The sequence below is a fragment of the Mytilus californianus genome, unplaced genomic scaffold (genome assembly GCF_021869535.1).
Source record: "Mytilus californianus isolate M0D057914Y unplaced genomic scaffold, xbMytCali1.0.p SCAF_11, whole genome shotgun sequence".
NCBI classification, from domain to species: domain Eukaryota; kingdom Metazoa; phylum Mollusca; class Bivalvia; order Mytilida; family Mytilidae; genus Mytilus; species Mytilus californianus.
In genome coordinates this window covers 18776202-18801915 of record NW_026262593.1, presented here as the reverse complement: position 1 = coordinate 18801915, position 25714 = coordinate 18776202, and the positions used below count along the sequence as shown (strand labels likewise).

At 32.0% G+C, this 25714-nt stretch overlaps 1 protein-coding gene and 1 long non-coding RNA gene across 2 annotated transcripts in view; both read left to right on the top strand.

The window, feature by feature from the left end:
• Positions 1 to 22595, top strand: part of LOC127720702 (uncharacterized) — a 29993-nt gene extending 7398 nt beyond the window's left edge. Inside the window, exon 3 of the transcript XR_007990936.1 lies at positions 22201 to 22595. The gene's annotated coding sequence lies outside the window, so the exon portion shown is untranslated. The remainder of the gene's footprint in view (positions 1 to 22200) is intronic.
• LOC127720728 (uncharacterized) lies at positions 9144 to 13585 on the top strand. Its single transcript, XR_007990963.1, has 3 exons — positions 9144 to 9330; positions 10519 to 10625; positions 13341 to 13585. It is a non-coding gene; the product is annotated as an uncharacterized LOC127720728 (long non-coding RNA).
• Positions 22596 to 25714: the final 3119 nt, after the last annotated feature.

The window sequence follows — 25714 nt, the reverse complement described above, 5'->3', positions numbered from 1 at the left end:
ATTGGTGTAATCCAAATGAGTTCCTCTCTCTTAATAAAGATGTTATTATAATTATTATTATTAAAGCATACAAAAAACCTCATCCCTAGTTCAAGTTCAATCACTTCTATCATGTTAACATAACCGCCATACGAATCCTATACTCAAGTTCAATCACGGCTATCACGTAAACTCAACCGCCATACGAATTCAAATTCAATTCACACAATGCTATCACGTTAACTCAACCGCCTTACACATGTACATTCAAGTTCAGCCAACTGCTATAAAGGTCACTCCATCGCCATGTGAATTCTAATTCAAGTTCAATTACTGTTATCATGTTACCTCAAACGCCATGCGAATCCTAATTTAAGTTTAATAACTGATATGAAGTTAACTAAACCGCCATGCGAATCCTAAATCAAGTTAATTAAATCACTTTTATCGCGTTAACGCAACCACCATGCGAATTATAATTAAAGTTATATCACTTCTATCACGTTAACGCAACCGCCATGCAAATCCTATTTTATGTTCAATCACTGCTATACGTTAACTCAACTGACATGCGAATCTTATTTAAGTTCAAGCACTGCTATCACGTTAACGCAACCGTCATGCGAATCCTAATTCAAGTTCAATCATTTCTATCGCGTTAACTGATAAGCCGTGCAATCCAAATTCAAGTTCAATCATTGCTATAAAGTTCACTCAATCGCCACCCAGCAAACACACGACGTACTCCCAACGTCGGTTAATGGTCGTCTGACACTGGTTCTCCGGTAAAGCGCCTTACGTCAGAGTAAAAAATGATAAAATATAAATTGCAGCAAAACTTATAAATAAAGAACATGGAACATCCTCATAGTATATTCTATCCACCATACAAATTTCAGCATTTAATATGCTACCGTTAATTTGTAATGATCGAGACAGTTTAGATAAAAAAAATGTCAAAAAAATACATTTAACGTCATTTTATTTCCTTTGACGTCGTGATTTTCAATACCAAAAATGCTAAAAACTTTAAATAATTTCTTTTACGGTGTTTTGTTATCTTTATTTATTCACATAAACTTTAATGTGCGTTTTTTTTGTGAGTTGAAATTAAGGAATATTCAGCCATGTCTGCTTTATATTATGTCTGTCATTTTTCTTTATCTCTTCAACATAAATTTCGGTATTACATCTTCCTGTGGACTGTTTCCTTGTGAACTTGTACGCTTGTACGCTTGTACTCAGCATGTCGGTCTTGTACAAGGCAGGATTAATATTAATATCGTAACATGCTTTCGACCCGAATATGCATATAATTCGCCGCTGAATCCTCCTCCTCCTCCTCCTTCTCATCATCATGATCATCATCTAGTTTGCCAATCTGTGTTACCATGAATTATCATCGATGTGGTCATATATATATATAAAATCAACTGTTTCGAAATTGCACTAAAATGGCGTATAATGCATTCATCCCTTGATTTTAATAGTTTGAATAACTAAGAATTTTCTATGTAGACGAAACACAATTCTTGTATCTTTGATGGGTTACTTCCTTTGATATTCAATAATACTTTTTTCTTTGTATCGGAAATTTTGAAATAATAAAAGAGTAACGAGACGTGTTTACATCTGACCAAAGGATTAAACGAATCACTTATTTGATAATGTTTAAAGTTATTATAATACTGCAATTTTAGAGGAGATATGATTTATTGATTGTTGTTTTCTGAACGTAAAGTGGCAAATATTTCATGCAGATTTATGACCGATAAAAATATATATAAACAAAACCATGACGAGAGACACACGACAAAAAAACAATCAGCAAAATATAAAATATAAAAACATTTTCCATAGATTTTTTATTCATAGTAGGCAACCCTCTTTGTTGGTTGGTTGTAGCATATTAATCTCACCGACTTAAATTTTTAAAAGAGACCACCAAAAAAGACCAATTAAACAGCTTCTCCTTGTTGATACTCTTATTCTAGTAGTATTATGCATCCTATTCCGCTTGAATATCAGATATTTATTTGAAATAACCCAAGATATATGAGGTGGTTTATAGAATAGAAATAATTCCTCCGACCCCCCCCCCCCCCCCCCCCAAAAAAAAAAAGGCAATCAAATAAGGAATAGAAAATAATGGGGTGGTAAAATGTATTTTTAAAAATAATTGTATAAAAATTAAGAATAAGGTAAAAAAAAATACTGTTTTTCAGAAATAAACGATTTACAGAATAATGAAACTTTGCGTTTTCTGCATATCAAATTTATTATTGATAATTGACAATAGAATAGTAGATTATTTGGAATAAAATGTTGAACTGGTCGTAATCGGAACTGGTAATTGAAATTAGCGATGCAAATTCTATACATTCATAATCCTCGGTGTTTTTCTACAAAATCACGATCTTGCACGAGTTAACGTATCATTTCGTCTCCTATCCTATTGCAGACAAAGTTAACCTTACATCCTTCTCCTGCATTGTGTCACAATGATTACATTTTACACCACTGATAAAACAGTTCGTGACAGAGGTCAGACCAGGATAACCATTGACAACAAAAAGCTCTGCAATAGTGTTTTGAATTTATCTTCATCATTTACGCCCAGCGCCGAATATTCGGCCAATGATGTAAAAGAACAGAAAGAGTTGATGAGCTATCTGACCAAAAGGACAAAAAAAAAAAAAAAAAAAAAGCCAAATCAGTCGAAGATTAACTTTGCCCGATAGAGCTGAAACCTTAGTTTCTTTATAATTTCAAAATTTATAAATGGACAATTGAAGGGAATTGAAAGGAATTGCAGAATCAGAACGCTGTCATAATTCCTACGTCTTCAGTTTCATGTTTGTAAGATCCATAACTCATTAAAATTCAAACAACAATTTATTGGTTAGGGCTGGAAGATTGATGCTTGAGGACGGATGACATTGTCTTAGATTTTTTAGTGGTATAATATTTTTTTTAGTACCAATAAATGTTAAATATTTAAGAATTGAATGCTTCTTTTTGTAAATTTATTGGAGTGTAAAAGCGTTGACCGAAGTACATTTTGTATAAAGCGCGTAAGCGCTTCGTTTTAAAAATGTGCGTACGGTCAACGCTTTTACACTCCTATAAAAACTACTAAAAGAAGCAATCAATACTTATAATTACATTTTTTTGCTTGGATCATCAAAACACGATTTCTATCAAGTTTTTCTTTTATTTACCTGTGCACTTTATTGTGCAAGCTCGTGTCATCATGAATGTTACATTTCATTTTGAAATGAAGGTTAATTTCAGAATGACGCGAGATTGCTCTTAGCCAATCAAAATAACGTATTATAATGAAACATACATACATGTAATGTAATTATATTTTAATATTCTCCAAAACAATTGATTGATAGGAAATGTTTTTATATTTTGTTGGACAGTTGGGTAATCAAGAATAAAATCTAGTTCTGGAGATCGAATTTTTATTCTATCAGATTCCAGATTTCTCTTAATGTCGGTTAACTACCGGTACTGTCTCTGTTATAAAACTGAATGTTCTGCTTCTCAGTACTAGTACCTCATATCACAAACCAAATATACTATGATCAAATATACCTCATGTCATCTTAACCTCTGTTTATTATCCCATATATCCAAATTATTACGAAGAAATTAAAATAGTTTTTTTTTCTCCCCCTTTAATTTTAATCAGATATTGATCAAAATTGATAAATGGTCTCATTTGTGCAGTTCAGTGACAGATTCCAAAAAAAGGGGTGTACGGGGTAATGTCGTCATACGTACGTCGTTGATACGAACAAGAAGATCTGTCATGTCAAAATTGTGATACAACAGGAAATTTAATTTCATATGCAGGAACTGAACACAAGAATTTTACAGAATAAGCATATTTCTTACTGAATAGAGAAAAATGGCCAAAAGAATTACAAAATACAGAAATTTACACCCCTCCCCTTATCCAGACCGTCATATATCATTGTGACGGATAGCTTTGTTTGATCTATTTAACTGTATTTATTTTCGAAAAGAATATTTGTACATGATGTTTTTAATAAATGTAACGGACAATATATACCACGCCCTCTCAGCCGACGTAACTTCATTTTAATGAAAGAAAGTAATTAAAAGCTTCTCTCCCTGTGCAACATGATATAAAACTCATTAGGCAGATCAATTTTTTTGGCTACTTGCATAATTGTTACATCGTATTAAATTCGGTATCAAACTTATATTAATAATAAAAGTTTCATATCTTGAATATTGAAAACGGGTTTAAATTATTTACTTGCATATATTAATATTGATATAAATCCGGTTCGGGTTTTTTTTTCTAGATCTGAGATAAAAGCAACTCTGTTACACTTAAACAATTGATTAATAAGAATTGTTACATGGTGTCTTCTTATGTCGCCTGAATTAAAATGTATGTTATTGGTCTGTAATTTATATATGCGCCATTCGTGATAATTATCTAATATGTTTATTTTGCATGCCATACTCGATAAAAGTGCGGACGTGATAGAAAGCACTCTTTACCAAAACGTCAACGGAGATTACATTCCACGGAGGTTACATTTCGATGATTTCATCATTTATAAAGCATAATATGTGTATCTGAAGATAGAAGTTGTACTAAAATTTAATGTTGACACCGATATCGATCTGCTGGATGTAGAATTTATTTTCAAAATTGGTGTTTGTTTAGAATAGACCATTCCACGGAGATTACATGCTTAACAAATCTCTGCAGTTTTCAACTTTTCTTAGTTTTTCAGACTGATATGATTTGAAATAAATGACCATTGTTATAAACAAAATTATTTATGGTAACCTTATAATCAAATTTAACTCATATCACACTCTATGTTGTGCTGAATATTTTGTCCTGCTTGATCTTTTATCCGTTAACGGAAATTACAGGTTTACGAAGAAAACATTTCGACGGCCGGTACGATCACTATCGTGTTGCAATATGTACTAAACTTTGTAAAAATTTAAAATATAGATAATAAAGAAATATAAAAATCTCAGAAATAAGTATAACAAGCTACGGGTATATAATTCGAAGTCGTTAGTTTTGCTTTATAACGGTGGGACAAATTAACGTCATAAAATGGGCGCTTTAACGGAGAACCAGTGCTGAACGTCATGTCTTGAGTTTACGTCGTACCAACGTTGTGGGAACGTAAAAATCCAACGTTGGATGCAGACGTACAGACGACGTTATAAAATTACGTCAAATTTACGTAAATTTAGTACCCTGTCAGGACGTAACATTTTATTACGTTGTGACAACGTGCTTATAACTGTCATAATCCGACGTAACATTTTGTTACGTCGTATCAACATTATAATAACGTAGTGAACAAACCCTGTGAATACCAGTGACACATTTAAATCTGGTTTTATGGGACGAATTTTGTGGGTATGAGTCTTCCTGGATATAACATTCACCTTCACTAGAATATATTCACGATTTTTTCGATTTTCAAAATATCCCCCTTTTTTCCCGCACAGACATAATTTGCACCAAAATGTCCAAGAAAATAATATGAGGCAGGCATTACCTGTGAAAGGGGACGAAGTCTATATAAATTATTTTTTTTAATTCAAACATATTTTAAGTTCTAAATCTGTTAAAAAAGAAACGGAAATACCGTAACGTTTCCGATTTTGGTTCTGTTGTTAGGGATTTTAGTTGTGACGTTATTTTAGTTATGACGTCATATTCAATGTAAACAAAGAAACGCTATCATCAGGTAACGTTTTTTCATATCAAAGAATGATTAGAAATGAAATTGTTATTGTGTTCCTTCCTATATTTTACTGGAGTGAAAATATATATTTCACTCAAAGTCTCATGACAAACGAGACCGGAAGAAGGAAGTAGATTTCTGCGCAAATGCGGGAATTAAAAAAAGTTACAAAAAAAAAGTTAACGATTTTGAGTTCATTAGTACAATGAAAATTTCGGGAAATTTTCCCGATTTTTTTTTTTTTTTTTTTTTTTTTTATTGATTTTTCTACTGTAATAGGGGACTTCGTCCCCTTATTACAAATCCAATTTTATTGTTCTAATATATATATTTTGTATGAATATTTATTGTTTAAGGGACTGGTCAAAATTTCTTGATGCATGGGACCGGTGCAAAAAGAAAATTGTCTGAAATAATTCTCTTGATCCCATGGTTACTGGCAGAATAAAAATATGCTTGTCCCATGCACTTTACCTAGTAAAAAAGTGTGTGTCCCATGTTAAAGCACAAAAAACATGATCAAAGTTGTGGATACATTTCATGCTACAATGTATTTGGATAGCTGAAAAATAATGCTACTATGTGTGAACTGTATCTATATTGCTGTTATAAAGTAAACAAAACAATACATAAGCATATTTTATTGCCAACACAGATGACAATATATTATTGACTATAAATGATACATGCAATATTAAACAATTAACATGTATGAAGTGTATGGTAGAATACATTTTTTTCAAAAAAATTGCAGCTTTATTTAGAATCTGACTATTCTAAATTAACAGTGGGTAGGTAAATTCTGCTTTATGGGAGGACAGAATTATATTTGACAATCATGCTTTTTTGTGCAGAAACACTATCCATGAATTCGTTTTTTTTACATTTGTTAAACAGTTATACATGTAAAATATCTAATCAAATTTTTACATATTTTTTTTAATTTTATATCAAAGTATTTTTTCATGTTTATTCTGTTCCAAAGTTTTTTTTTGTTGCCTTCACTGTTCTTTAAGGGACTGGTCAATATTTATTGGGGGGTTGGGACCGGTGCAATTCATATTTCTCCCTTAAAAAAAGCTATGTCCTACCCTCTGAATATACCAAAAAAAGTCTATTACTACTGTATTCATCATTTAGTATTATTATCATCATTGTCATTATCACTGTCAGAACTGTCATAGGCTCTTATTACAAGGTCATCTTCTTCATCACTTTGGATTTGTTCATTATCTACACTTCAAACTGCCCAGAGTCTGAAAAGACCAGATTTTGTGCTCACATTTTACTTGACTAGTCACGGCATTGTCTCGACATGTTGATATATATTATATGAATATATCAAAAAGGGATCAAACATTAAAGAAATTATTAAAATTGTCCTTCTGATTAAAGTGGTGAAGTATAAAGCAATACCTCCTGCTTGGGGCAAAAAGATCACATACACCTCCCAGAGAGTATTAAATTCTAAATAACATTCATTCAAAATTGCAAACGTCCTGTTAAACTTAAATCGCAAGGCCTTTTGAATTCACTAGATAAGCAGGTAAACGGACAGAAAGTCACAGGACAAAAAGTCTCAAATTTGATAGGACAAAAAGTCACAAATTTGATAGGACAAAAAGTCACAAATAATATGTATACACTTGTTTGAATATTTTAGAGAAAGATCTTTAAATATTTACTTTTTATTGCATATATTTATTTTACAGTTGAGGAAATTGTTCATTAGACTTGATAAATAAAGATTTATTAAATTTTAATCATGCAAAAGATATATTTTTTGGCACCATGAAGCCGTTTAAGTACCAACCCACTTTGACATTTTGTTTTCATAACAATTATTTGATCATTATAAATACTTTTTTTTATATAAATTTTGTTTACAAAGTTGCTTTATATACTAAAGTTCAAGAAAAGTACAAAAATTTTTTTTTTTAAATAAGTGTTTTCTTGTAAAAGAAAAATAATCTCAAAACTGAATTGTGACTTTTTGTCCTGTGGCTTTTTGTCTGTGACTTTTTGTCCTGTGACTTTCTGTCCTACATTCGATAAGTAATACACGAGTTTAAGAAAAGTAGGGCTTTCTTTTTACCTTTAAAACACACATGTACTGATGTAATTAAACCTTATTAAAGTGCCTCTTGTATGCCATGTCTTTAAATCTGACAAAAATTTATTTAAATTTGATTAAAATAAATTTTTACTGTAACTTTGGAACACATTTCCTTTTTTAAAAGGTTATCAAGGATTGTTATGAAAGTTCTATTATCATGATTATATTAAATTCTTGTTTTAACAAAACAAAGGTGTCATTTTTAAAATTTTATAACTTTTTCAAATCAGCTTGGATTTTCATCAAACTTTTCAGCTATCTTTATTATATATTTATCTTACAAAATACCAGGTTGTTTTGTGTTTTGGTGTATTGTGTCAAATTTAAGGACTTAGTTAATAGGTAAAAAATGGCTAAAATTTTCAGTTTTGACAAAATTCAGATAGAAACCTATAATTTAAATATTTAAATTTGACAGCAATAAACAAAATTACCAAATAACCTGTTTTTTTGTATGATCAAAATATAATAAAGATAGCTGTAGATTTGGATGAAAATTCAAGTTGCTTTGAAATAGTTATACAAAATTTAGTCTGAACTGCAAATTCTAGCTTTTTTGAACTATATTAATTTAATCCTTAAATTTGACAGCAATACCCCTAACTACATAACGACCTGGGATTCAGTAAGATCAGTATATAACTGAGATAGCTGTATAGTTTGATGAAAATCCAAGTTGATTTGAAAAAAGTTATAAAAATAATTAAAGATGACTATCTGAATTTCATCAAATTTTTTTTTTACCTATTAATTTCTTTAATTTCACAGCAATGAACCAAACTACCAAGAAAAATTGGAATTTTGATAGATCTATATTTAATTTAGTTAGATGGACTGATTTACACCATATGTTACTTGTTTATTCCTCAATTAATCTTGTTTATTTTGTTGTAGTTAAATTTGTATAGACTATTTTCTACATTCATACATATGCCATAACAATATTGCTGTCCTATCAGTGCTGAAAACTAAAAAAGTAGAAGTCCTATCAGAAATTAAGTTAAAAAAATTTGTGTCCTACTGCGTTTTGCACCGGTATATTGTAACTGTTAAATTCACATTGCTAGATGTTCATGATGTTATTTTTGTTTGCTATAAATTTATCAAATAATTTTTTTTCATATACAGACATTGTTTCAAAAAGTTCATGTCCCATGCTTGCCAATAATGAAAAAACATTGAGTCCCATTCCTGTAAACACTGCAATTATTGTCCCATTACAGTTTGCACCGGTCCCATGCATCAAGAAATTTTGACCGGTCCCTAATATATCATTAAAGTTTTGTCATCATTTATCGTTTTTTTACGATTGGTTATAAATAGTGGAACGTTCAGCAGTACTCGGGTTTTACCGCTGCATACTATGAAAAGTCTGAGCATGCGCACTTTCAACGCTTGATTTTTAAAAACAGTGATAACCAAACTTGCAGTGAAATTTAGCTCGATCCAGATTCCAGAACAAAGAAAAAGGTAATATAATAATTGCACATTACGCCAAAAAGTTTCTCCATGATAAAAACAAGTATGATTGAAGAAAATAAAACATCTGTTGCCGTGTTGGGCGCCTCTTTCAAGTCTGTTGTCCGTGACCGTGTTGAAATATGATACTTCTTTTTTTACTGTCAATATATTGCACTGATACAAAATATTTTAGCCAACATTTGTGTTATTTGAATCCATTTTTCAAATTGCTCGATTAACTTGTGTTGTTTTTTAAGATGTATGAAATTAACTGTAGAAAGTAAAAAAAAGGGGAGTGCACAGCACAGCCACAGGCACTTGTTTTCTATCCATGCCAAGAGCTACTATCCCTATATATTAAGGCTGCAAGTGTCTTTTGCACTGTTATTTTTTGATAATGTTGGAAGCATAAAAGTCTTATCAATGTCACAAATGCGAAGCTAGACATCTCGGCACATTACAAACTCAGCCCATTACAAACTCGGCACATTACAAACTCGGCCTATTAATGATAATACTACATGTATCAGTGGTGGTCGTCCTGAACATGCATGAAACATTTGCCACTGGACGTTAAGCAACCAACAATCAATCAATGTATCACAGGGTCTGACATGCATGGGAATAAACATTTGTGCCAATAACGGCTGTCGTAGATAGGTGTCACAGAAAAATTAAAATACCCTTCCAAGACGTCATAATCATTTGGGACTAGATCGTCGTAGATAGGCGTCACAAAAACACAAAAAAAAAATTAAAATAGCCTTCCAAGACGTCATAATTATTTGGCACTAGGTCGTCGTAGATAGGCGTCACAGAAAAAAATTAAAATAGCCTTCCAAGACGTCATAATTATTTAGACTAGGATCCAGTCGGGAAAAGTTGGGTAAAATTTTCCTGTTTTGAGGGTAAAACCAAGTTTACTGGTGTTAGAAAAACCAGTATATAGGGACGTCTTTTTTGCTGTTCAATTTATGGTATGAAATCTAAATGTTTATCAATGACGAGCTGTATTCAACTCTCACTAAATATGTGATCAGAAACAATGTCGTAATCAATCATAAAACTTATGAATTTTGGAATGCATGTAAATTTGTCACTTACCTAGTTCTCCCAAAGATTTGTTGGACTGACACTCATGTAAACAGACGGAGGAATATAGAAGATAATTGAATGTATTTATAATTATTTTTCCAGAGTCTTGTATAAAAATCCACAGATCCAATGTGTCTGAGGTTGAAGAATGCATTGCAGTAACACTTAAGCATGCACCAGCTCATAAAGATGGACCAAGATATAAAAAGGTAAACATCAGTTGATCAGCTCTTTTTATGCCCTCCTTCACTGAGTGATATAGTTTTACTCTTGTTCTGTACGTACATACATTGAACTCAAAATTGGTTTCTGTTCTCTAACTTTAGTTTGCCTGAACGACATGTTATGAAATTTATACACAATGCTTATTATCATAAAACGCAGAGTTTGAATTTGAAGAGCATCTGTTTACTGTTCTTTAGTTATCTCCTTTAATAACATAATTTGTGGCTCATAGACACATGCTTCTTTTATTAATTTTATTTATCAAATTATAATTTGTTGATTTTATAGATTGCGTTCATTGGCATATGATATAAGGTCTTGCTGTATTGCTGTAAATTCTAAATGTATTAAGGTAAAATCCTATGAATATCTAAATTTAATTGATAAATAACCATATTGAGAAACCAAACTTCCTTTTTATATTTGGATTCATTATTATTTGTAGAATAACTACTGGTTGTTCCAGAAAATACTATGTCCCCCCAGGGAAGGCTCTTTTTTTTAAATTTTATGTGGGGGTGGTTGTATTTGAAATACCAAAATGCAAAGGGAGTGTTGTTCTTATTTATTTTTATACACCCGTTTACAGGACGTATTATGGTATACTGTTGTCCGTCTGTCCGTCCGTCATCAACATGTTGGACATTAACTCAAAACCGTTTTAACCAATTTGCATAAAACTTTGGTGAATTGTTTAATTCTATTGACGTGAGCTCCCTTTCGTTTTTCTATGAATTTTAGATTTTACGTTTCCGAGTTATGGGGTTTTATTCATTAAAAAAAGGGGGATTTTCCAGTTTTCGGAAAATAACTCAAGAATGCTTTCACCAACTTGCAAGAAATTGTGGTGAATTGTTTATATCTATTGACATGAGCTCCCTTTTGATTTTTATAAATTTTAGATTTTACGTTTCTGAGTTACAGGGTTTTATTCATAAAAAAGGGGGGTTTTCCAGTTTTCGGACAAAACTCAAAAATGCTTTCAGCAGTTCTTATGAAACTTTGGTGAATTGTTTATATCTATTGATGTAAGCTCCCTTTACAATTTTATAAATTTTACATTTTACATTTCTGAGTTATGGGGTTTTATTCATTAAAAAAGGGGGGATTTTCCAGTTTCGGACAATAACTCAAAAATGCTGTCAGCAATTCTCATGAAACTTTGGTGAATTGTTTATATCTATTGATGTAAGCTCCCTTTTGATTTTCATAATTTCTAATATGACATTGAGAATTAATTGAACTTAATTTGTTTATAGTCTGACAACAGATTTACTAAGTATTGCACAACAGCACAGTGTATTGCACAACAGCAAGAAATCTTTATATTAATTGAATATAAATTCAATTCATATAACCAATTTCAAGTTCTTTGACTACATTTATTCAGAAACCTATAATATGTCAAATATTTAATTTCAATCCAAATTCAGACCTGTATCAAGCTTGAATATTGTGTCCATTTTTGCCCCAACTGTTCATGGTTGGACCTTTGCGGGCGTATCCAGCTGCGCACAGCGAAGCAGTTTATTAATTCTGTCGGTGCTGGGGGTTAAAAAATGGTCGTCCCTGGAACAGCCATAATTTCATTAACACATGTTCAATTTAACAACAAATTTATTTTTTAAATAAGAACAAAGGTTAACCAAAAGTTATAAATCATTATATACAGTTGAAATTATGTTAAAATTTCTAACATACATTATCAAAATGTGTATAATTGGCAAAGATACAAACATCTCTGACCAGGGCCGTAGCGTAATGGAGGCAACTGAGGCAAATGCCTCACTTTTGAAACGACGACCAAACTTTAGAAGTGTCATTTTTTTTTTCAATTATGTATTTTACATTATCAATATGCGAGTTTCGAGTTTCAAATTATCTACCGGCACACTACATACAGTGTGTCCAATCTGCAGCAGCGATTGTAGCTTTTACCATAGCGGTGAAGGTAAAAAATAAGTGTTCCGAATACAAATCAAAATAAAAAAAATTGAAACACAAATCTTAATGTCGTTACAAAACTGGTTGAAGATGGGTTCTTTTAAGAGAAAAAAAGCAGAAAAAGGTAACTCATGAGTATAAACACCCCCTATAAGTATGCTGACTTATTACATCCTTGGTTTATTTTTGAATCGATAACGCTATAGTTACTAATGTTTACACTATGATCAACTCACTGAACAACAAATGCTAATCGATAAAATAATTCATTGACCAAAAATATAATAATTATTTATAATTAATTTAAACAAAATCATGAAGCGCCTTTTCTATGGAATCATTAACTTTAATATTGAAACTTGTTTTGTTACTTACAAGGCTAGCTAATAAAAAAAAACGCATTTCTGTTATATTTTTTTTGTTTTTTATTATAAATACATAGACCTCTCCCATGGTAATGCTGAAATAAGCTTCTCCCGTTTCAGGCACCCGTACCCCCCCTAACAAAAATTTTCGCCTCACTTCGCTCGGCTCAAATATTTTTTTGCCTCAGTTTATTTGGACATGCACTACAGCCTTGCTGACTCAGTAACAGCACAACATAATTATGAATCTGCAAGATTTATTATACGACCAGCAATAGAAAAAATATTAATTATGTTTACACACAGGATATTTTTTAAGAACTGCTGTAATTCATAGGTTGGGATCATTTTTTTTTTTGTATTTTATAATTTATGATTTTTTTTTTTCAGAGACCTGAAACCAACACAAGACCAGCTGATCAGAGGGTAGAAAACCAAAATTTGGAATGACATGTATACAACCAACACAAGACTAAAATTTGGAATAAAAATAAAAAAATTCAGAAACATATTATTATTTTTTTATTGGTTCATGAAGCCAAAAAAAAAGAAGTCTTAACTTTTGGATAGGTCTATCTCTAGTTGGTCAATGGAAAAAAGCAATAGTTAGTTTGATTGTATTTCAGGTAGTTTCTTCATTTGGGATATTTTTAGAAGTGTATAAGTTGTGTAGAATATATATTTGTAAATTAGAAAGTCAGCTTTTGGGCCTTTTTCCAAACTTTTTTCCTAGCTTGTCATTGTGTAGTGAATCCAGCTGAATGAATCTACAGTAAATATTAAGGTATATGTGGTAGTTTGTTGTATTTCTGAATAATTCATTAGAAAATGTTTTCCTTCGTTTAAGTGAAATCTACATTCTAGAATTTCCACCATCATAGTGAAATCTATATTCTAGAACACTGAAACCCTAAACATTCAGAAGTTGCAGCATGTACCAAGATGTCATGTTGAAGGCTGTACAGTTACCTATAATTGCTAACATCATCAATATTTGATTTTAGGATAGAGGGTTGTCTCGTTGGCCATCATACAAAATCTCCTTTTTCGAATAGTATTATGTGTTAAATATTTTAAAGGAAAGTTGTTTTTGTTAAATCGAAATGTGTTAATCTTGTACTTCAGTATTGCAAAAGTTAAAAACTAAGACTTTAACCTTAAACAACTGTGTGAAACATGAATTGGACAAAACTACAGGTTTAATGTAAAACATAATGCAAAGTTTTTGGGAAAACGATATATTTATACATTTGACATTGAAACCTGGCAAAAAGGTAAAAAAAAACTTTTGTGACTATATTATACACAGCTGGCAGTTTGGAAATAAGAGTACATATCGACATTGTGTCCATCTTTCCTACATAGACAAATTTACAACTTAAAAAACTGGTCAAAAGAATAAAATATAGACCTTGTTTACTTCTTCAATGGAATTTTATTGCTCCTATCAATCAAATGAGGACAAGGGACATTTACAGTTGTGTTGCGACGTTGTGACAACGTCTTATGATGGTAATAAATTACGTCACAAATTACGTTGTACCAACGTTGTGTGGATGGTTGTCAGCACGTGCCTTGGAGTCCACAAAATTACGTTGTACCAACGTAATTTTACTACGTTGTCACAACGATAGTATTACGTTGTCACAACGTAATGTCAACGTTGGATTGTTTACTGGGCATGCGAAACCTAGTTCAAGTTCAATAACTGCTATCACGTTAACTCATAAGCCATGCGAATCCAAATTTGCGAATCCAAATTCAAGTTATATCACTGTTATCACGTTAACTCAACCAACATGCAAATCTTATTCAAATTTTAGCACTGCTATCACGTTAATTCAACCGCCATGCGAATCTTAATTCAAGCTCAATTATTGCTATGAAATTCACTCAACCGCCATGTGAATCATAATTCAAGTCCAATCACGGCTATCACGTTAACTCAACCAATCACTGCTATCAAGGTAACACAACTGCCATGCGAATTCTAATTCAAGTTCAATAACTGCTATCACGTAAACTTATAAGCCATGCGAATCCAAATTCAAGTTCAATCATTGCTATAAAGTTCACTCAATCGCAAAGCGAATCATACTAATTCAAGATTATTCACTGTTATCACGTTAGCTCAACTGACATGCAAATCATAATCAAGTTCAAGCACTGCTATCACGTTAATTCAACCGCCAAGCGAATCTAAATTCAAGTTCAGTCATTGCTATAAAATTCACTTAACCGCCATGCGAATCATAATTCATGTTCAATCACGGCTATCACGTTAACTCAACCAATCACTGCTATCACGTTAATGCAACCGCCATGCGAATCTTAATTCAAGTTCAATCACTACTATCACGTAAACTCATAAGCCATGCGAATCCAAATTCAGTTCAATCACTGTTATGAAGTTCACTTATAAGCCATGTGAATCCTAATTCAAGTTCGATCATTGTTATCACGTTAACTCAACCAACATGCGAATCTTTTTCAAGTTCAAGCACTGCTATCACGTTAATTTAATCGCCATGCGAATCTTAATTCAAGTGCAATCATTTCTTTAAAATTAACTCAACCGCCATATAAATCCTAATTCAAGTTCAATCACTGCTATAACGTTAACCCAATCGCTATGCGAATCCAAGGTCAAGTTCAATTATGGCCATATCATGTCCAAAACAAACTACGTAAAGATCAAGAACAGTCTACAAAACACTTCACAGAAAATTTACTTAAAACACTAAAACCATTGCAAACTGGGGTAATTTGCTCCGGAAGGGTAATCAGATTATTTCCCACTAGTATCCCCCGTCATGTTACGTATGACAAGTGAAAGTAAGGAATTGAAAATAAATTAACCATTAAATGAGTATGAAAAAGTAAATCTAGAGTCAAACCGTTTTTCGAAGAATGGTACATTTGCAATAGACCATTTCATATAACCGACTTTTGACTCCGGGTTCTATAATATTTCGACAGGTTACCTACTCTGTGGTACATGTAGGACATCCTGGTACTCGGTCAATTACGAGCAACCAAAAGAAGTAACATCAAATATATAATCGATGCAATTTGGGGGAAAGTTTACTGTTTTCCGATGATTTAGTCATTAATCAGTTCACTTTCCCTCAAAATTTTACCGATTAAAATCTTGAATTTACTTATTTACGTTGCTTTTGCTTGACCGAGTACCAGGATGTCCTACCACAGAGAAGGATACCTGTCGAAAAAAAAAATCCGGATTCAGAAGTTGGAAATATGAAAATGGTCTATTCATTTTAACAATAAAGGCTAATGATCCATAAGAAAGACAAAACACTGAAATACAATCAATAAGTGAAGTTAATCTGTGGTAATGTGGTACGATTCCCAGAAAGACAACCAACACTGTTCAGACAATATAAAGATGTTTCGTTATCCAAAGATACATCAAGTATGACTTTATCTAGTAATGTAACTAAACAAGGTAAGGTTAACCACAAAGAGTAATCTTTAAATGTAATCAACCTTCTGACACAAGATTTAAATAAAATGTGTTTTGCAAACTTTGATAGACCATTGTATACGATACCCTATCAGTATTCGTTAAATAGTTTACAGTTTAAGTCAGAAATATGCATATGATAAAGGCGAGCCTATAATTATTCAACATGGTAATTTTTGTGATAATATAGATTTGAAATTAGTTCGGACGGTTTTTTTTTTTTGCGGTATGATAAATAACAGTTTAAAGCAACACACTTGAGTCCTAGCGGCTGACAAGCCTAATTTTTTTATATTAAAATTTATAAATTGTATATGCAAATGTCCTGTGCAGATTACAGCAAAACATTGAACCAAGTAAAGGTTGCCATACATATAGAAACACAAAAAGAGGCAAGTAGCAGATTTATTCCGATTTCCGGTGTGGTATGAGTTGATGGTTTATTATGTAAGAGACAAGTAGCGGATTAGTCTAGACTTCCGGTTGATGATTTATTATGTAAGAGACAAGTAGCGGATTAGTCTAGACTTCCGGTTGATGAATTATTATGTAAGAGTAAGTATTGCTACTTAGCAAAGAAAGTACTTTAAGAAAAGATAAGTGTATGAATTAGAAAAATATTGGGACTTTACTTCCTTGTTCTTGATTGCGCTTGCGCAGTATGAAGTATGTTCAAAATCATGAAGAAGTTATACTTTAAGTGCAAGACATTAATTTAATTTAAATCTCAGAACCGGCAACATATTTTACATGCTTCTGTCAATTGTTCGGATAATAAATTGTTTCTGAATTCGATAAAACTTTATAGCAGCAATCTTGACGATATTGAAAAAGAAGGGATCTTCTCCGGTGTGTGGAATAGGTTAAATGTCTACAGGCGTCATGTCATAGATGAAATATCTTTTTATTTAAACTCGAAAGTTAATCCACAAGAACTCAAAGTACAGAATACAACTCAATCCTATATATGTTCTAATGTGTATTTATATTTTCTACGTTTCTTATGTTTATATCGTTTAAATAAAAGTTCCATACATCATACGAGTACACAAGTATTACTTGATATTAGGGCAGCCTGTCAAGATGAACATTTTAACTCTAATGATTATTCCATCGCTGACACCAGCGAATGTTTAGTTGTAGCTTTATCAATTTGTGGATGCCAGGAACAAGCTAAAATTGTTTTCTCCTATATTAAAGAGCTAAATAAACCATTAAAACATTTCACTTTCGATCCGAAATTATTATTTTTTTTAATTGATAAACTTCACAAATTGACAGGAATTGAAATATTTTACAATGAGTCAATGTTTATCTAATTACACTTGTTGATGCTAAGACAATATGATGTTTATCCCAGAAGACACTAAAACGTTAGCAGCGAAGAAATAGACAATATATTCTGTGTTTTAAACTGTACAGCTATTCATCGTATTTATATTTTTAAGTATGTATATTTGACTATGATTTGATTTGAAATAAAAATAAATAAATGAATAAATGGCTCAAGTCAGAAATGTATAGTATTTCGTATTTGTACAATGGGTAAGAAGATGTGTTAAGATTACCAATGAGACAACTATCCATCTGAGACTCAACAACGTAGATGTAAACAACTATAGTTCACCGTAAAGCCTTCAACATAGAGCAAAACCTATACCGTATAATAAGCTTATATGCCCACATGACCAAACGTAACACAATTCATACCAGAAAACCAATGGCCTGATTTATGTATCAAACAATAAAAGAAAAACGTATATGATAAACAGCAACCAACAACAACCACTGAATAAAAGGCTCCTGACTTATGACAAGCACATAAACAATGTGGTCGAGTTACGAAACACAAAAAAAAAACTATCAAAAACACTTAAGACACAAAGTACAGATCTAAGAGTACTCGCAATTATTGAAAGCTAGTACAAAAGTAATAAATAAATTATGCTTCCCCATGCTAATATATCAATCAGTACACATCCAGTGGATTTAGTGTAAATATATTATAAACTGGGCAAGAAAAACATGTACAATGCAAAAATATAAGTATCGACTGTATGTAGGACCGTAAGTGTTTATAAATGTATAAGTATACACATTAAGGTATTTTTTAATTAACTAATAACAAAGTTAATGTTAGTACCGATAAAAACAATATTCAAAGATTTTGTTGCAGTGTTTATCTGTTTTTTTTTTTTCATTTTGACAATAGAATAATCTGTTCTTTTTCCTTCGTGCGTTAGTGTCATCCATACTTTTCCATTGGGCAGTAGTGTTATCTGTACTTTTTCCTTTGGACAGAAGTGTTATCTGTATTTTTTCCTTCGGGCGCTAGTTTTATCTGTCCTTATTCCTTTTGGCAAAAGTGTTATTTGTCCTTTTTCCTTTGGGCAGAAGTGTCAGCTGTCTTTTTTTCCTTTTGGTAGTAGAGTAATCTGAACTTTTTTCCATTTGGCAGTAGTAATATTTGTCCCTTTTACTCTTGAAAAAGTGTCATCTGTCCTTATTTCTCTGGAAAAATGTTTTCCCTTTTCCTCTGAGCAGAAGTGTTATTTGTGCTTTTTCCTTTTGGCAGTAGTGTTATCTGCCCTTTTCCTTTTGGTAGTAGGGTTATCTGTCCTTTTTCCTTTTGGGCAGAAGCGTTATCTGTCCCTTTTTCCTTTTGGCAGTAGAGTAATCTGATCTTTTTCTTTTTGGCAGTAGTGATATTTGTCCTTTTTCCTTCAGGTAAGAGTGTCATCTGTCCTTTTTCTTTTTGGCAAAAGTTTCATCTGTCGTTATTTCTCTGAAAAAAAGTGTTTTCCCTTTTCCTTTGTGCAGAAGTGTTATCTGTCCTTTTTCCTTTGGACAATAGTGATATCTATCCTTTTTTTCTTTTGGCAGTAATGTTATCTGTCCTTTTTCCTTTGGACAATAGTGATATCTATCCTTTTTTTCTTTTGGCAGTAATGTTATCTGTCCTTTTCCTTTTCGGCAGTAGTGTTATATATCCTTTTTTTTCTTTTGGCAGTAGTATTATCTGTCCTTTTTCTTTTGGCAGAAGTGTTATCTGTCTTTTTTCCTTTTTGGCAGTTGAGTTATCTGTCCTTTTTCCTTTGGGCAGTAGTGTTATCTGTCCTTTTTCCTTTTGGCAGTTGTGTTATCTATCTTTTTTTTTCTTTTTTGGCAATAGTGTTATCTGTCCTCTTTTCTTTTGGGCAGTAGTATTATCTGTCCTGTTGGCAGTAGTGTTACCTGTCCTCTATTCTTTTGGGCAGTAGAGTTATCTGTCCTTTTGGCAGTAGTGTTATCCGTCCTTTTTCCTTTTGGGCAGTAGTGTTATCTGTCCTTTTGGCAATAGTGTTATCTGTCCTCTTTTCTTTTGGGCAGTAGAGTTATCTGTCCTTTTGGCAGTAGTGTTATCTGTCCTTTTTCCTTTGGGCACTAGTGTTATCTGTCTTTTTTTCTATTTTGGCAGTAGTGTTATCTGTCCTATTTTTTTTGGGGCAGTAGTATTATCTATCCTTTTGGCAGTAGTGTTATTTGTCCTCTTTTCTTTTGGGCAGTAGTATTATCTGTCCTTTTGGCACTAGTGTTATCTGTCCTCTTTCTTTTTGGCAGTAGAGTTATCTGTCCTTTTGGCAGTTGTGTTATCCGTCCTTTTTCCTTTTGGGCAGTAGTGTTATCTGTCCTTTTTCCTTTGGGCAGAAGTGTTATCTGGTCTTTTTCCTTTGGGCAATAGTGTCATCTGTCCTTTTTCCTTTTGGCAGTAGAGTTATCTGTCCTTTTTTCCTTTTGGGCAGTAGTGTTATCTGTCTTTTTTCCTTTTGGGCAGTAGAGTTATCTGTCCTTTTTGCAGTAGTGTTATTCGTCCTTTTTCCTTTGGGCAGTAGTGTTATCTGTCCTCTTTTCTTTTGGGCAGTAGTGTTATCTGTCTTTTTTTCTTTCTTGACAGCAGTGTTATTCGTCCTTTTTCCTTTGGGCAGTAGTGTTATCTGTCCTTTTTCCTTTGGGCAGTAGTGTTATCTGTCCTTTTTTTTTGCCAGTTGTGTTATCTGTGTTTTTTTCTTTTTTTGCAGTAGTGTTATCTGTCCTCTTTTCTTATGGCATTAGTATTATCTGTCCTTTTGGCAGTAGTGTTATCTGTCCTCTTTTCTTTTGGGCAGTAGAATTTTCTGTCCTTTTGGCAGTAGTGTTATCTGTTCTTTTGGTAGTAGTGTTATCTGTCCTCTTTTCTTTTGGGCAGTAGAGTTATCTGTCCTTTTGGCAGTAGTGTAACTGTCTTTTTTTCTTTTTTGGCAGTAGTGTTATCTGTCCTCTTTTCTTTTGGGCAGAAGAGTTATCTGTCCTTTTGTCAGTGGTGTTATCTGTCCTTTTTCCTTTGGGCAGTAGTGTTATTTGGTCTTTTTCCTTTTGGCAGTAGTGTCATCTGTCCTTTTTCGTTTTGGCAGTAGAGTTATCTGTCCTTTTTTCCTTTTGGGCAGTAGTGTTATCTGGTCTTTTCCTGTGGGCAGCAGCGTTATCTGTCCTTTTTTCTTTTCGGCAGAAGTGTTATTTGGTCTTTTTCCTTTTGGCAGTAGTGTCATCTGTCCTTTTTCCTTTTGGCAGTAGAGTTATCTGTCCTTTTTTTCTTTTGGGCAGTAGTGTTATCTGGTCTTTTCCTGTGGGCAGCAGAGTTATCTGTCCTTTTTCCTTTGGGCAGTAGTGTTATCTGGTCTTTTTTCTTTTGGCAGTAGTGTCATCTGTCCTTTTTCCTTTTGGCAGTAGAGTTATCTGTCCTTTTTTCCTTTTGGGCAGTAGTGTTATCTGGTCTTTTCCTGTGGGCAGCAGAGTTACCTGTCCTTTTTCCTTTTGGCAGAACAGTTATCTGAATGCCCTTTTTCCTTTTGGCAGTATTGTTATCTGTCAAACTCAATTTCAGAAAAATCATCCACGTTTTTTTTGACAACCTGTCAATCTATTAAATTAATTGTGATGATGTAGTTTTTTTGGTTTTATTTATAAGTGTTCTTTATACATTTTGTACCTGCGCTTGTGCGTGTTACTTTCTTGAAATCATAAAACCAACAAATATAGGAATTAATTTGATAGAAATATAATGACATGCAAAGGCTATTTTATTCTTGAATTTTTAATTTTCACAGAAAATTTAGCTTGATTTGTTTAATTCTGTATTTGATTAAAATTTAAAAGAACAATGAAATTATTTGATGATGCAGGTCCAGTATTGTATGGTTGTTTGTTATTGTAGGCACAATTATAACGATTTTTAAGAAGCTTATCAATTTTTTGTATATATATATATAATTTAATTTTGGATGCAACACGTCTTCTGATTAGCAGAAAGTTTTTTGTTTATCAGCTCATGACATAATTGTGTCATGTGACCGTGACGTCATTAACGTTTTTTCATGATTTACTTCTTAAAAATGGAATTTAGAATTAATTATAAAGAATTACTGTAATATGTTTTCTGTCTATTCGAAAGAGGATAAAAAATGTGGTGCACACTTTTGAATAACAAGCTACGCGGGTTATTCAGTGTGGCCCACATTTTTTGTGTTTTTTCTTCATAGACAGAAAAAATATTACAGTCATTCCTTAAATTGATAATGACTTGTTGTTTTTCTGGAATAACTCAGAAGATGGTTTTATATTTTTATGTTCGTTTACATAATTCAAGCTTCAATGAAAAAGTTGCTACTACAGTTGTTGAAATGTGGAAGAATATATGCATTTTGAATAAAATTATTGGATTTTGATGCTGATTTTTCTTGATTCTTTCAGTATTAACATTTGTGATATCATCATTGATATGACCAATTAAACCAAGACGGAGTTGCGTCAACAAAATATACCAAGGACCTTTTCACAGTGACTAATTCATATGTTGGCAATTATTGGATATAGCAAATGTTTCATTACAAATGGTATAGAACAGAATAACGTGTTTAGCATGTGCAACTATTGTTGATCTATCAGTCAAATATGAAGTAAACCAATGCAGAAGAGTAAAGAAAGTTTCTATTAATGTAATTTTTAAAGGAGCCGTTCATGATTTAGAAGACCAAAAGCTTTACAAAGATCCAGAAATACAAGAACATTTTGCGTTTTGGATCCATTTCAAGTTAAGGTTACTACGTACTAGGAAAAAGTGAAATAATGAAAAGTTCTGTTATTAAATATTATTATATTACTAAAAATTTTCTTTTTTATTTTATAATTTATGAATTTAGAGTTAACCATTAATCCTTCTTTGAAGAAAGATGAGAGGTAACTCTAAATCTAATCAAAGTACTGAAGTACTGAACATCGGATGACCACAAGTTCTTGTGGCTGGTCAAAAGCACTTGTCACAGAAAAAAAATCACATCTCTATACCTGAAACTGAGGTTAATGTACAGAGATATATTTTTTTCTGAGACAAGTTCGTGCGTGGATGATGAATAAATGACAGGAAATTCAACCTCACCGTAATAACTATTATATTGTAGTGATACAAATCAGTATACACTTGTTTGTTGTTATATATTATATTAATATAAAAGTTACATGTATATATAATTTTCATCCATTTGTATATCATTCCATTCTACTATTCTAAAAATAGCGCAGTGCAAGTGCATGGTGGACACTCTTCTGTAAAATTCGATTTTTCTAAAAGATTGGATATGAGTAGGAGTTCATATTTTCCCGCAAAAACAATTACAGAGTTACCGGTCCTTGCCGGACTTATCGCAAAACGTTCTTGGGATATTCTTCCGCATACTTTAACACAATTTTTCGGTACGTGTGCAAAGATATTAAATCAATGATTTTTTACTTATATATATATATATATATATAAATATCTAACGACAAAACATTTTCATATTATTAATTTATGTTCTAAACAAAAATATTTTTATCAGTATTCATAGAAAAGATGTATTTATAACAAACGATAAGGAATGTTAGTTTGCACTAGTTTAATATCCGCGTATTTATCATGTTTATAGATCGGTTACAATCCCAAAACGAAAGTTGCGTGTGCAAAATTTAGGCGATAGCAATACATCGGAATGACTTCACGGTCATCTCGATGTAAAAATTAGAAACAAATGGTGTCCATGAGATACAGATGTCCCCGCCTATTGTAGACACGGATGTTATCAGTTATTCTTTATTGATTATTTTCTTGATGAAGGGCCATAAATATAAATAAGAAGATGTGGTATGAGTGCCAATGGCCATAACTCTGGAACGAAATTGGAACTGGATGCCCCTTTCAACTATCTCATATTTCAGATGATTTGTGAGAGGATTAAGCGAGTTATTGTCCGGAAACCAAACCTTTTTCCAAAAAATTCCACGGGCTCTAAAAATACTCTTAACTCGGTAAAATTCGACCCAGATCTTTGTGTAATGGTTCATAACAACATTTTCAATTCTTTTTCAAAATTTAAAATTATTTGATAGAGGCCTATCCACGGTATTTTCGAGGAAACCACACAATATCCTATTTCACGCTATATCAAGGGGTATTACTCCGCTAAGACAAACAATAAAAGCAATCAAATTGAAATAGGATGTGTACTTAGGGATCTCTAACACTTTTTCCATATTTGAAATGATTTCGTAATTAAAAGACTCAAGTTTGTATTCGGAAACCAATGGATGTATGTACAACGAGATTAAATACATTCAATTATAAAAACTACAGAAACTTTAAACATATGTATGCTTCTTGATGTATTCAGAAAGCACGAGAGACAAACTACAAATACTTAATGAAAATTCAATAAAATTTTAATACTCATCCTCCATTTGTATAGTAGACTTAATAAAAAACATAGGCCTGACTGTAGAATTACTAGTATGCCGATTTAAAGAATGATCGCAGTTACTTAAAGCAAATTCAAAGTACTCTGATATCGAAACAATGTCGTCTTACAGCGAAACAGTTTTCCTGCGGCCGTTGGTACTCTACGCGTACTTTGGCTCCCGCCAATAAAAAATCGCTGCCATGATATATCCAAGGGCGATGAAAGTTACGTTAACCGCAAATAAACACACAGACATACAGCAACTCCTCAACACTGCGGAAAAATATCCTAATAGTGTGCTATACCAAAAATACATCATATGTTTGAATTTTAAATTGATTACCCTTAATGCAAGACGTAATTGACTTCAAAACTACATTACAAAATTATAAGTGTCAAAAGAAAATAGTCTAAGGGCAATGCTTACATTGGTAGTTTAATCAATAATATTACTATAAAAAAAAATTGTATGAGATACCATAAATTTGTAAATTAAATCTTAGAATAGAAACCATACTGCCACAATAAATAAATGTCTTTTTGTGTATAGTTTATTTCTGCAAAAACACAGCAAAAAGTTTGAGACACAAGTTATAAAGTAGTCTTTATATACATCATATTACAATTTTAAACGTTATAATATTAAAGCATAAAATCATCAAGGAGGATAAAAAAAAGAAAAGACGAAATATAATATAAGTCCTGTATATTGTTATTATGATTACTGAAAGTACATTTAACATTCCGTTTCTTGATATATATATCTTTATTCTGATAAACCTTTGTCAATACAATGGTATACAGAAGTTACATGTCATAAATAGCACAGATATAATTAAAAAGAAAACATAATATGTACACTATTTACAAATATAAATTGAATTTAGCCAGGAGAACACACACATGCATTAATATGCCTTATAAATGTACATAGCTTTTTTAAATATGAAATTTTGTCCTATTCATAACTTCCTTAAATTAGATTATATTTGGATAATCAATATACTTTTTATCAATATACTTTTTTCTTTCTACAGCCATTTTACACTTCATTACATAATGAAATTCATCTCCAAGATCTTTTAAGTCACATTGTTCGCATATTCTTTTATCTCTCTGAATTTTTTTCCATCTACCACTTTCTATTGGTAATCTATGGTTAATTAGTCTAAATTGACAGAGGGTGTAAATATCACGGGTTTCCAAAATATCTAAATACTTCTCGAATCCAAAAAGTTCCTTAAAAAGGCGGTGAGTTAATGTTTTCGGGTTCGTTTGAATATCTGAATACCATGTTTGTTTAACTGATCTTGGAGAGATGTTCTAACAGCAGTCTTTAACTAAATTTCATTAATACAAGTTTGAATTAACCATACATGTACATTAGATAAACCAGTTTCATTAAGAATAGATTCAATACATTTCATCCAATAAAAGTTAACATTAGTTCCATGAGATAAGCTAAACATGAATTCTTAAAAGAACATCGATAGTAT